This window comes from Diadema setosum, chromosome 13 (genome assembly GCF_964275005.1).
Source record: "Diadema setosum chromosome 13, eeDiaSeto1, whole genome shotgun sequence".
Taxonomy (NCBI): Eukaryota; Metazoa; Echinodermata; class Echinoidea; order Diadematoida; family Diadematidae; genus Diadema; species Diadema setosum.
This window is the reverse complement of record NC_092697.1, coordinates 18,660,712-18,673,680: the sequence shown is the minus strand read 5'-3', so window position 1 is coordinate 18,673,680 and position 12,969 is coordinate 18,660,712.

Sequence of the window (12,969 nt, the reverse complement as noted above, 5' to 3'; positions counted from 1 at the left end):
TCAACAAGGAGTCGTTCGCAGCGAGAAATTGCCCGCTTTACAGATTTTCCGCCGTCAGGTAAAATGGCATAGCTTAATAATGATCCATCCAAGGAAAGAAAAAAAGAGATCTCCACCGCAACTTTGTCGCACATGCTTTTCAACAAGAGCTCGTGTCACCGTTTCTTCGCGGCCAGCTTAGTACAAAACACCTTCTTCCATTCATCAGCCTGTGGCCCCGTGCGAATGCAGCCACAGCGCGGAGCGACGGCTTTGTAACGCGTCTTTTGATTGGTCGGACCACACGCTGGGCGGCGGACTGGTAGGCATTGAAGTCTCGTGACGTCACGCGTTTTTGTCGCGCATTATTAGGATGTAGGCAAAAGTCACTGATTACCGCATTCACGTCGGCAAAAACGACAGATAAGTTGGAGATATTTTTCTCCCGGCATTTGTGAGTTTAGTACAATTATTTTGCAATCGCATCTGCGTCCACAATTTTATCCCATAAAAAAAATGTCTTCACGATAATTCTTTCCTTTGCTTAAAAAAATGAGAATAAAAAGATAAAAAAAGAAGCTCTCTTATACCGCAATTTCTCTTCCGTGTTATGAAGGCTATGTTAATAAGACAAAAATCGTTTAAGTACATTGTAATGTAACTTGCTTAGCTTTTCAGCTGTCTATGACATTCACTGTTTTCATTTTTTATGTATCATTTATATATCCACGGTGTATATATATTTGGCGTAATATGTGTACAATTGATATGTATAGTCTCATCGATTTTCATATTTGGAGCTGCTGTGTTTATTGTTTCCATGCCTCTGTTACAAATACCTAGGCTATATCTCGACGTGATAGCATGCATTGTGGGGGGGGGGGGGATTATTGCTGTGAATCTTGACATGACAACAGAATGCGGGTTATGTAAGTGCGTCTCTTTTTTTTACATTCTGTATGCGCACATTCATGCATAGTTATTAGACCACTCCTCCCTTCCAATTTAGAATTGTACTTCTTGATTATCTTGTGTTGTCCATTTTAACACTCCATCTTTCGCATATAGATATAAAGAGGAAATTGATATATAATTTAGGCCTATTATACATAGCTGTCAAAAGTACCTCAGTTGCATTTGATTTACCGAATATAAACAGTGACTTAGCCAGTTTTTTTATATCTCGGGGTTTTTTCAATTGTATTTAAGCATACAATTACTTAGGCCTAGTGTCTTCCCTTTTTTCGTAAGAAAATTGATTGCAATCTAGAGAGAGAGAGAGAGGGAGAGCAGACGTGGGACCATGGATGCGACCTCATAAAGTGGCTAAAGAAGACAGTCCTTTTGTCCCCCTTTGAAAGTGAGCCAAGAAAACATTGACACATCCGTCCGAGAGGCAGAGTGAATGCTTTATGATAAAATTATATTCTTTGTCAGCTGATGCTATAAGCTACATTACCGCTGATCTCAAAACTGTGATATATAAAGAATAGTGTGGTCATGTTTAGCTTCTTTCTCCTACCCCTTTTTATCTTTTTCTTTTTCGTCTTTTTTTTTTTTTTTTGCTCACTGATACATTTTTTTTCACATAACATTTCTTATTCATGCTAACCAATCCTTTTAAAAAAATCATTGTTGATAACTCAGTGCAACATCCTGCCCTTAATGAAATTTCGTTACATTCGTGCTGAAGACGCCGTGCATGGTTTTGATATATTCAGAATGATGTACATCTCATATCATTTCTTAGATGACAAACAACATGCTCGTTTCAATCTCACTTAAAGGGACTATACAGTACTGGCTGAGGTGAGGATTCAGCTTGTAACGTTTTGGAAGATATTTAGAAACCTCTCTATGGAATGTTAAAGAGCATACAATTCTAGGGGGAATTAAAAGTTTATTTGATGAAAATTGTTTTTGAAATGACTGAGATATCCAAAAACAAGGTAAAATAAAGAGATCGTAATAAAAGTCGTGGCCTGTCAATCTTATTAGGATCGCTTGTTTTGATATCTCCGCCATTTCATAACCAATTTTTATCGAATAAACGTTGCATCCTTTTTAGAATTACATGATCTTTAATATTTCATAAGAGGTTTCTTATTATCTCACCAAAAAATGTTATACACCTGATGTTAGTTCTCAACCAAAAATATACAATCCCTTTAAAATTTAATTTCATATGAGGACATTGGATCTATTCACTGTAATGATAAACATATTTTTGCTTGTTGTTCCGATCAACAATTTATGTTTTGATCGTCACCGTGTTTAATTAAAACATGCTCTGATTTTATATAAGACTCTGTTCAAATCTTCAAGCAACACAAGACTCACCTGTTGCTACTTGTATTGTCGAAGATTTGTGTGTGTGTGGGGGGGGGGGGGGTGAGGGAAATAGCGAAATGAGCTGACCTGTAGTTGTTATTTTAGCGCTGTTATCCAGAAGAGAAAGACAAGTGAAAACTTATTCTGTAACATGCAGCTAAAAGTCTAATGTGGACAAGAGACGAAGTTCTTTTGCCTGAATTGTGATCAATTAGAGCTTTCTAGTTGCTACTGTTTTGGTGAAACTTGATGGTTATGCATGTATGTCGTCAAAACAGGATCTCGTACTACAAGAAGTAGCCTTTCTCTTTAAATCAAAATCGTATAAAACATGGGTGAATGGTGAAATCTAAAAGGAAAATGAAGGTTTCAATTTACGTAGCATTAAACGTGTTTCTCCTGTAGAGGCTCTTCCCTTCGAGGAAGCGCTATGTGTTTTAATGACATGATAAACTTTGCACGCTTTTAATTCCTTGAAATACTTTTTTGTTCCTGAAGAAGATCAAACTCATGCGAAAGTCCCTAAAAAGCATCACGATTACCGGTCTTTACACGAGTATAATGTCAGTGAAACAGCATAACTGAAACTTCAACAGGTTAAATGAAACCAAAGATAGACACTCTCTCCCCTTTTCTTTCTTTTATCTCTTTTACTTTCCCTCCTCCTTTCTCTCTCCCTCTCTCTCTCTTTCACTCTGACTCTCTCTTACAAGGAAACACCTATACATACGCATACACTCTTCCATTATTGAAGCATATTTATCCACAGGTATATTTTTTTCGAATGGCAGGTTAAAAACAAGCGCTCTAGTAGACGTAAAGAAAACAGGAGTTGCGCCTTTAGCGAGGTGGGAAGAAACCGTGTTGTGCTAGGAATACCGATATAATTCGTACGAGGGCATGTAATGGGATCGTGGCTGACCCGTGGCCTGCTCCAGCGAGCAAGAAATACGAGTGAGCCAGTGCGGCAGGAAACCCTCTAGCGATCTACCAATTTTTTCCTCCTCTTCTCTCGGCCTCCCTCTTCTTTCTCTCTTTGTATTTTCACAGAACGTGAGACACAGCCAAGTTCATTTGCACTTTATACTTGCCCCTCCTTTTTTCCGCTTTCAGTTTCTTTGCTTCGCGTCATAATCGCAATACTTTGTCCTGTTTGCCTGGCCAGGGAGTGATGATTGGCATGAAAAAACTTCCGATCTGTTCAAGAAAAAAAAAAGAAGAAAGAGGGAAAAGTTTACTCTAGCAGCTAAGATTTGAGCCTGTGCTCTGGACACTGTTACAACGGCGTCTAGAAAGAGAAAGGGACAAGTGACTTTGACAGAGAGAGATCCTAAGCTAGGAAATATATTGAGCAGATGGAATGAAATAATTTTGATAAAAGTTCCTATGTAATTATATCATAGTTAAAATGGCAATTAAATCATGCGTAGTGTGTATGTATGCAATCATTTTCTATAAGTACCCTAATCCACAGAGCCTGCGTCCATTTGAGAACTGTTTCTTCAAAACCACATGTCATGCGTAATGTTGTCATCGCCGGTTCTTGATACTCACTAAAGTTGTTCTTCAAGCTATAAGGAGGTGGCTCAGCTGAATAAATTTCGACCATTTACTCGCAAAGATACTTTAAATTCTTGATATATGTGAGATTTACCTATATCTGAGGGATACAAGTCCATAACAAAAAGGTTTCTCATGGGATTTCACAGATATAACTATCGAGACAGTGCATGGATGATACCTACATAATTTCACTTAGCAGCTGACCACAGACTGTAATCATTACAAAACTGAAGTTTCTTGATTTAATCCACTTGCCACTAAAATAAACTTTGCTACTCCTAGAAACATGGTAATGATGATGAAGACATGGTGATGATAATCCTAAGCGCACGACGTGAGGGAACATTTTTGGCTCTTGAAAGACACCATAACGAGCTCAACGCATGAGTCCTCTGAGATAACTGAGTCTTAGATTACTGAGTTTGAGATTACTGAGTGTGAGGTTACCGAATCCGAGATTACCGAGTCCGAGATTACTGAGACTGAAAATACTGAGTGTGGGATTGCCGAGTCTGCGATAACTGAGACTGAGATTACTGAAAATGGGATTGCTGAGTCTGAGTTTACTGAAGCTGAGATTACCGAGTCTGAGATTACTGAGTCTAACATTACTGAGTGTGAGATCGGTGAGTCTGATATTACTGAAGTTGAGATTACTGAGTGTGGGATCGCTGAGTCTAAGATTAATGAGTCCAGGGGCCCGTTTCATAAATCTTGTCATCAGTGACAACTGCCACATTTCTATGACAAATTTGCTCTCAGCCAATCAGATGCAAGGATTTCAGTAGCTTGTCACATCTATGACAACTTGTCACTGATGACAAGTTTTATGAAACGGGCCCCGGGAAGTCATAATTTCTCTTGCTAAAATGTAAGTTTTATGCTTGAGACATATTTTAACATGATAAGCTCAACTTCTTGCAATTTGATTTGATATTAGATGTAGATTTATTCTTTTGCTAGATGTAGTAACTTCTACAGTTTTTTAGGGGGGCTGGGGAGATGTCTGACAAGCACCATCAGTAACAGCGTTGGGCTCTGCAGGACCACCTAACACCATCCTTAAATAATAACGATGTTTTGTTTCCACTTTGGAATTTATTGAGTAGAGAATGCGGTATCAACGTGAATGGGAAATGAATGGCGTCAACTAGTCCACGTACCAACTCGAGCCGCTCTCCTCTCCCTCCGCGCAACTCACCCGTGGAGAGACACGGGATATGTGCCGAGAGTCTGTACATCGAGAAGAGTCTCTAAGACAAAAAATAATGACCAGGTCATTGTCTGTAATAATACGTTGGGTTGAACTCACGCATGTACTCTATAGCACTTTACTCACAAATATTGATCTCAATATAAAGCAGTCGTGAAGGTTGTACGGTATTCTATTCATAATATATGAAAATGATAAATAAATTGTTTAATGACATCTAATTTTCATCAAAGAAGGTCCTTTTGATTTCGTCTTAAATTTCTTCTGGATGATTATATATATATATATATATATATATATATATATATATATATATATATATATACTGGCATCAAAAGACTTGACCAAAACATGGCGGGCGGTGCAAGAACAGTAAATCTATTGACATCAAATCTTGCACATTTGAAATGTATAGTATATGAGGCTAGTTGAGTTTAGTATGATTTTATACCTAGGTTGATTTTATTTATACGTTGTTGTCATTGACTGTATAGATCCTGAAGAAGGGCTTTTCGCCCGAAAGCTCGATGATTAAAGGGGTGCTACCCAACACCAGCCACGTCTATTAATGTGCAAGATTTGATGTCAATATATATATATATATATATATATATATATATATATTATTTGTACATTAAAAAAAAAAGAAAATTAATCAGTTCTCTCTTAAGAAAATGTTCGGAAGACTGAAGGATGAAAAGGGGAATGTCGCCAAAATGAACTCCTTTAGTGTTCATGTTAAGTCGAAGGCAAATGTAGGCAGATGATTACTGACCAACCAAAAGCCCTCCAGGTCCGTCACAACTGATTGACAAGCACCCCTCTTTAACTGTCTCCAAGAGAACTTTCAATCAAGGTCCTTGCGACCACCACCTCTGCCCACCTCCCTATAATCCCCGAAGTTTGAAGATGTTTTCTATCAACACACCAAGGATTACAGTTAGAAAGTCGCAACAATTACCGTCACAGGGTGCTCACAACAAACAGGAACATTTCTCTTTCTCTCCTTTAACTTCTGTTTCAACAGATTTCTTTCTGTCTCTTACCAGAAGGCCATTATTTTTGGCGTCTCCAAATCGTAAACACTTAAAAAACACCTACCCAAGTCTTCAAAAATCTAAGGATGACTGCATGCCAAATGGTGGCCTCCCCGGAGCGTCCCGCTCGACTGACCCATCAACAGCTCCCGGACAAAGACGAGGCTACAAAGTCCGCCAGCCGTTTAATTTGAGGCCATTTAATGATAGATAATGACAGGCTTTATAATCTCACTGACAATATCAGCAAATCACAACAAGAAAGTGAAATGTTACGTCAGTTTAAGGAATAGGCACTATTAAAGGTAAAACCAAACGCAAATTGAATCCGAAAAAGTCTTCAAGTAAAACCCAGAACCTACCCGTGTTCCTCCACACGAATGTACTATGTTACTACTGTGAGTTTTATCTATAGGATTTCTCCGGGACATGTTACTCTTTTGTCTAGCGTGATGTTAATTTCCTTTGATTCGTTGTTTCAGTAGGATTTCTTTTCGGTTAAGTTTCTATTTGTTTTTTTTTTTCGTGTTCTATGGATTGTGTAAAGATTCGTATTACATTCGTTTGATCATTGTTCCATTGAGAAATAAGCCAACGAAGTTTGTTTGTTTGTTTGTTTGTTTGTTTTTCGTTTACGAAAGTCCCAATCTTATTGCACTGATCTTAATGAGATAACACTGTGGAATAATAAAAAACCTCTGTATTTTGATATTCCTGAGACAGATATTTGATTTGATTTGATTTGATTTGATTTGATTTGATTTCTATATTCCTTTTTCATGCAAGAATATAACGCAGAGTCAATTGAACTTTAAGTGTATATTGAGTTATATCTGAACAGAGGAAATACAGGGAAACAGGTACTAGTGAATGATTGTTTTAAATGTGCAGCACTTTTTTCTTCATAATACAAAACCAGAGTGTTCCGCTTTAACTCGGTTTACTTGCAGTATGTTTGAGTGATAATAATGACATGACTTTCTGAGAGCACAGTGCTTATGAATATCATGTCATGATAAATAAATATTTTAAAAGGAAAAAGATGATAGGATTTAAAAATCGAAACTGATATACCCTGTTTTAAAGCTTACACAAATTACTCGCCAATGTTCTTTCCACTTTTGCTGATTGATACATGACTTTTTGTTACTGTCAACTGTGAAAACTTAATGTTGTTTAAGAAACAATTAGAGTTAATTTCTTCGGACAGTTTCGTAACTTTGTGAGAGCTCTAACATGCCGTCAAGTTCAACACTCGTCGAAAAGCATAAAGTAGACATGGCATGACAACACCTTATAGCATCATAAGTCGATAGAGCCTTTAAACCCTCGCATTGGATGGCACTTCACGGAACATCACTGCCATTGGGCCGATACAAGGGCGTGCTCCTCCCCATAGATTACGGTAGCATCGGGGGCTATCCGCCTTGGTTCTCAGTAGACCGCTTTGTCACCTTATACTATTACGGGGCGCCATACAATGATAGACTATTTAGCGTGACGGAGACTCGAAACGAGCTGGACCACCGGCGTAAAATGTGTCAAATTGAGGCCCTTTGTGGTGAATAAAGCGACCATTGCCTGTTTGACAAATGAGGGTACGTTGAAGTGTTATACTGCTGTAACCGAAAAATAAATAGATTTCTGCTTCCCCTCCCACTCCCCTTTTGCAAGGTGGAGGGGCTGTCATCTTATGAGAGTACTTGGGGAGGTAAGAGTGTATCGAATATTTTCCCCGTTTTAAAGGTGTGATTCATGCGCGTCTTGGAAAATTAGATGGGCGGGGAAAAAAGATAGCCCACTATTCTTTCTCATCCTATAGGTTGCTTATATTAGGGTCTTGTTATCTCATAAAGAATCAGTTCAAATCAAATCAATCAAAGGGCAATAATTCAACAATATGTATTTTTGTAACTTATTGCGTTTACAGGACATTTGATAGTAATCTCATGATTCCACTTGACATGACAATATCGCAGTCTATTCACTATGTCAACATGAGCCTCCCTGTGAGTTATGGTCAGATTGCGTCTCCACAAAATAGTAATATTCATGAAAAGCTATAGGCCTACTTTGATTGCCCGGTATCAAGATTGTTCCACTGTAATGAGGGTCTTCTTCACAACTCTCGAATCTACGACGCAAGTCGCAAGACGCAGGTCTTCTTCACGACTCTCGAATCTACGACACAACTCTCGAATCTACGACGCAACTTTATTGACCAGAGCGCTGAACTTGAAGCGGATTCAACTAGATAACTCATAATAGACAAGGTCCAGAAGGGGTGATAACTAATTCTAACAGAAAAATAAAAGTGGACATAAAAGTTACTATCATCGAATAATGACAATTATGACAGTGAAAATGATAACGATGACAGGAAATGACAAACGGGCCCACTTCCGTTATACCTACGCTCGATGTCGGAAATTTATCATTCTATTTCTTTTTTTAATATTATCTTTTAAAAAGGAAAACACAGGATATTCAAATTCACGAAATTCTTCCGTCGGAAGAATTTCATGAATTTGAATAACAAAGCAGTACCCACTGCATGCTATAAGGATTAGAACCAACACTTGCTGTCGGGCGAAAGCTCGGTGGTCTAGTGGTGATGACGCCTGTCCGGTGATCAGGAGGTCGTAGGTTCGAATCCTGCTCGAGTATGTACGCCCATGATTTTTTATCATGGCTACCACTAAAACACTTATCAATTCAGTGCTTATTTACGTCGATGTAGGGCAATTTGTCAATCAGCTGCAGAGAAAACATCTCGACGGAAGAATTTCATGAATTTGAATAACAAAGCAGTACCCGCTGCATGCTATAAGGATTAGAACCAGCACTTGCTGTCGGGCGAAAGCTCGGTGGTCTAGTGGAGATGACGCCTGTCCGGTGATCAGGAGGTCGTAGGTTCGAATCCTGCTCGAGTATGTACGCCCGTGATTTTTTTATCATGGCTACTACTAAGACACTGATCAATTCAGTGCTTATTTACGTCGATGTAGGGCAATTTGTCAATCAGTTGCAAAAAAAAAAAAAACCAAAAAAACACACAGGATATATTGTCATGTGTCAACAATCCGTTGTATTGGGCGATTATTCATGAAAAAAAAAATTGTTGCTGTGTCTTTAGTTGCAAGTTAAACAAAACTGACGATCATAGTTATTCTATCTTTATCTTCAATGCTCTTTAGACGTCAATCTTTTTTGTTGTTGTCTGTGAATGACGTCTACGAGGTCAATTTGCTTCCACAATGTGACTACACATACCACACATCCATCTTGCGCACACACAAAATTCTTGTCATCATTTCATTCATTTCATTTATTTCATTTCCAACAACATTTTCATACACAAAATAACACAACATCAATGCAATGTAGTAACAAAGAAAAATACGTGAAGTTGACAATACTACGCATCACAAAGGCAAAGTAAACAATGAAAATTGAATTGAAACTAAAGTTGCAGGAAATGGAGGAGACATGCTAAAATCCTTACTAAAATATACACATGTCGTTGCCATTGTTGTATTTTAACTCACTTCATCCCGATTTTGGATCTTTCGATCGAAATGTTGATGGCTCAGATCATTGTGTTCCACTGGCAACCAGTTATTTTATTAGAGCCTGATTCTGTTAACCAAACGGATTCTCTGTCTACATCAGTCATTTTAAACTTGACGGATACACCAGATCATACAAAAAGCTGTTCTGTAGCACGAAGTCGGAGCTTACTGCGATATTTTAACAAGTCACAGTCGCTGAGCTGACAGTCATCCAGATGTCTGCAACATGAAAAGAATTCGACTGGGAAATTATTATCACCTACTAGTAACATTTGGTACAAATTTTCGGCCGACATATAGCCACGAGCATGCATCGCTCCCACGTAGACTGCAGCTTGAGGTGAACGATCATCCTCACGGGATTTGAACCCGTGATATTCTGAAGGGAATCAAAATCGTTCATGTTTCAGATTAAAGGCAAATCAACAGAAAAATTACACTTCTGAGATTCATGTAATTTTATCCATTCCATTCAAACTGTACATTGAAAGAGGTGAACTGTCTTTGGCAAAGATTTGCTGGTACAGTATAGATCAGACGTGTACAACAACAACAACAACAACAACAACAACAACGAAATATGACTTTTATTATTGATTGTAGGTCGTTAGTCGACATTAAAGAGCTTGACATATGAAGAGTTTTATTGCAAAATGAGCTAAACGCCATTTTTAAACATTTCAAAATAAGACCATAATTATATAGAGCGAAATTAAACTTTTCCAGTAACGCCTCACTTGTGACATAACTTGTTATATTCTAGAAGTTATGAATTAGATTTCCTATATTTTCTTATCATTTTCTTTATTTTTAGCAGCTTTAATCACAAATATCTCAACTTAACAAGAATGGAGTTTGCTCGTTCTGCGATAAAACTCTTCATATGTCGTCGTACTCCATAAAACAGCGCACATGAGTGTTCATACTAGTATTTGCATGAGTGATTAACAGTCGGAGAAAACTGAGTGTATTATGTCTATTCGTATACCAAGAGTGAAATGGAGTGAAAAAAAAAAACAACAAAACTTTTGAACAATCAGGGAATGAAACTATAGTGTACCTTTAAATTTCTCAGCCCAATCATTAAGGGTCAGTTGAGCTCATCGACCTTGCAAGGGATTTGCTCACCTTTACAGATCGCAGGTAGGAAGGGCCGTTAATGAGCCCGCCATGTCGGCCCCATACAACAGGTGTTGTCTCGGATATTACCTAGTCAGTGCGCCCTCACATCTCTATGTGTTGAAGTCTGACATTGTTCGGTCTTCGCTATAGATGTAAAGATACTTAGATACAGTTCTCTCCTAGCCTTCTTTTTATAAGAAAGAAAAAATCACAATACATTCCTTTTCTGTCCAGATCACCTTTAAATTTCATCCTTCCTTGGGCACCCCACATGCGGTGATTAATGTCGGATTAGGCATCCCATTGATGTATACTTCGAATACATGATAACTTTACAATGTTATCGACAGAGTCAGTTGATAACTAATGTCAGATTATTAATTTCGGTTAGAATTCAAATTGCAATTTGCTGTTTTCTGTAGATCAGATGAGACAGGGTATAGCCAGGTTATGGTTGTTAGGTAAAGCTGAGAAAAACTGCAAACAATTAACTTGGCGGGAATCAACTTTAAACGCCTGTCAATGGACGCTGCACAGCTATCTCTACCCCTCTTTTTCACACATACACGCACACTCATACACACACTCTCCCTCTCCCCCCCCCCCTCTCTATCTAGGCCATATATGTCTGTCTGTCCGTCTGTGTATGTCTGTCTGTTTAACTATCTATCTATCTACGCATCTGTTTATCTATCTATCTATCTCTCTATCTATCTATCTATCTATCTATCTATCTATCTATCTATCTATCTATCTATCTAACTAACCACCCATCTCCCTGTCTTCGGTTGTCATCTGACACTAAAAGGCGGGTGGCGTTGAATAATTTGATGACGTGAAATCAAGCCCCTGCTATCCTTTGTGTATTCATGCTGTGCGATACGAATGATTATTTAGGGGCAATTTTATCATTTTCTCCAGAATATAAGGTTAGAATAAACCTTGAGATCCTCCAAGTGTACCTGCACTGATAAATCAACGATGACATTATACCTCATGAGCAAGAGAGGGGTTTGCGGTATATGTAAATCCAAACAGTAGAGGGCGTTTGCTTTTTATATCCCTCCACCAAAATATTGCCGCAGGATCTTTTCAGACAAGTTAAATCAGTCTGTGAGTTGAGGATGGTCGCTGTTAAACTGTGTTGACGTAACTCTTTCGACCATGGGCTTATGGCAAGGAGCGGCACTCTTATATCCATGGACTTGGGTTTAACGAAGAGGAAAGATACAAAGTTATATCAAAAGATGACTCTGCTCATATTAGGGCAATGGGTAATAAATTACAAGACATTACACCTTTTGTCTCGGACGAGTTCCAAGTGAGTGTTAACTCAGCAGGTTTAAATGGGGAACATTTGTCCAGAAATCACTCTTTTGGCGATAAAACTGTAATCAATGAAATGTAACTATAGCTAATAAAATGAGGCCAACAAATAGGCAATAAATGGTTAGAGAAGGTTATGGGACAATACGCGACCGTCTTATGATTAATGGTACCACTGACAAGCCAAATTCCTTTTATCGACTTCCCTATAAAACGAACCTTCTCGGAAGTGTCTCAACAACGCTCGAAACTGGCAACATTAAAAACAGATGAGATCCTAATGCATCAATAAAATTTGATGCTGTTTGTGACAATTTCGACAATGTTCATAGAAAAGGTGGGAAGGCTGCCTCCTGCAGCAAATTCGCCGCCGTTGGGTTCAAACCCGTCAAACCTCTAGAGAAGTTCGTCCAAGGAAAAATTCTTGATGTATTTTTTTTTTATTTTTCTCATTACTCATGGCAAATCTACACAAAACAAGATCGTTGGCGCAGTTTACGACAACTTCTCGGAAAGTTAAATCAAAAGACAGATATATTAGGACAGAATCCATCGCTCTCAAAGCCCCATTGTCACAAACCTGCTGTGTTGTTGGATATCAATGTAGAGGCATATTCCATGGCATTACAGAACCTGACTAAGTCGTTCTTCATTATATCAGGGAGGTGGAAGCCCACCTCCCTGGTTATATGCAGTCAATCTATTTGTCTATCTATCTATCTATCTATCTATCTATCCATCCATCTATCTATCTACTTATCAATCAATCAATCAATCAATCAATCAACCAATCAATCAATCAATAAATCAATCAATCAATCAATCA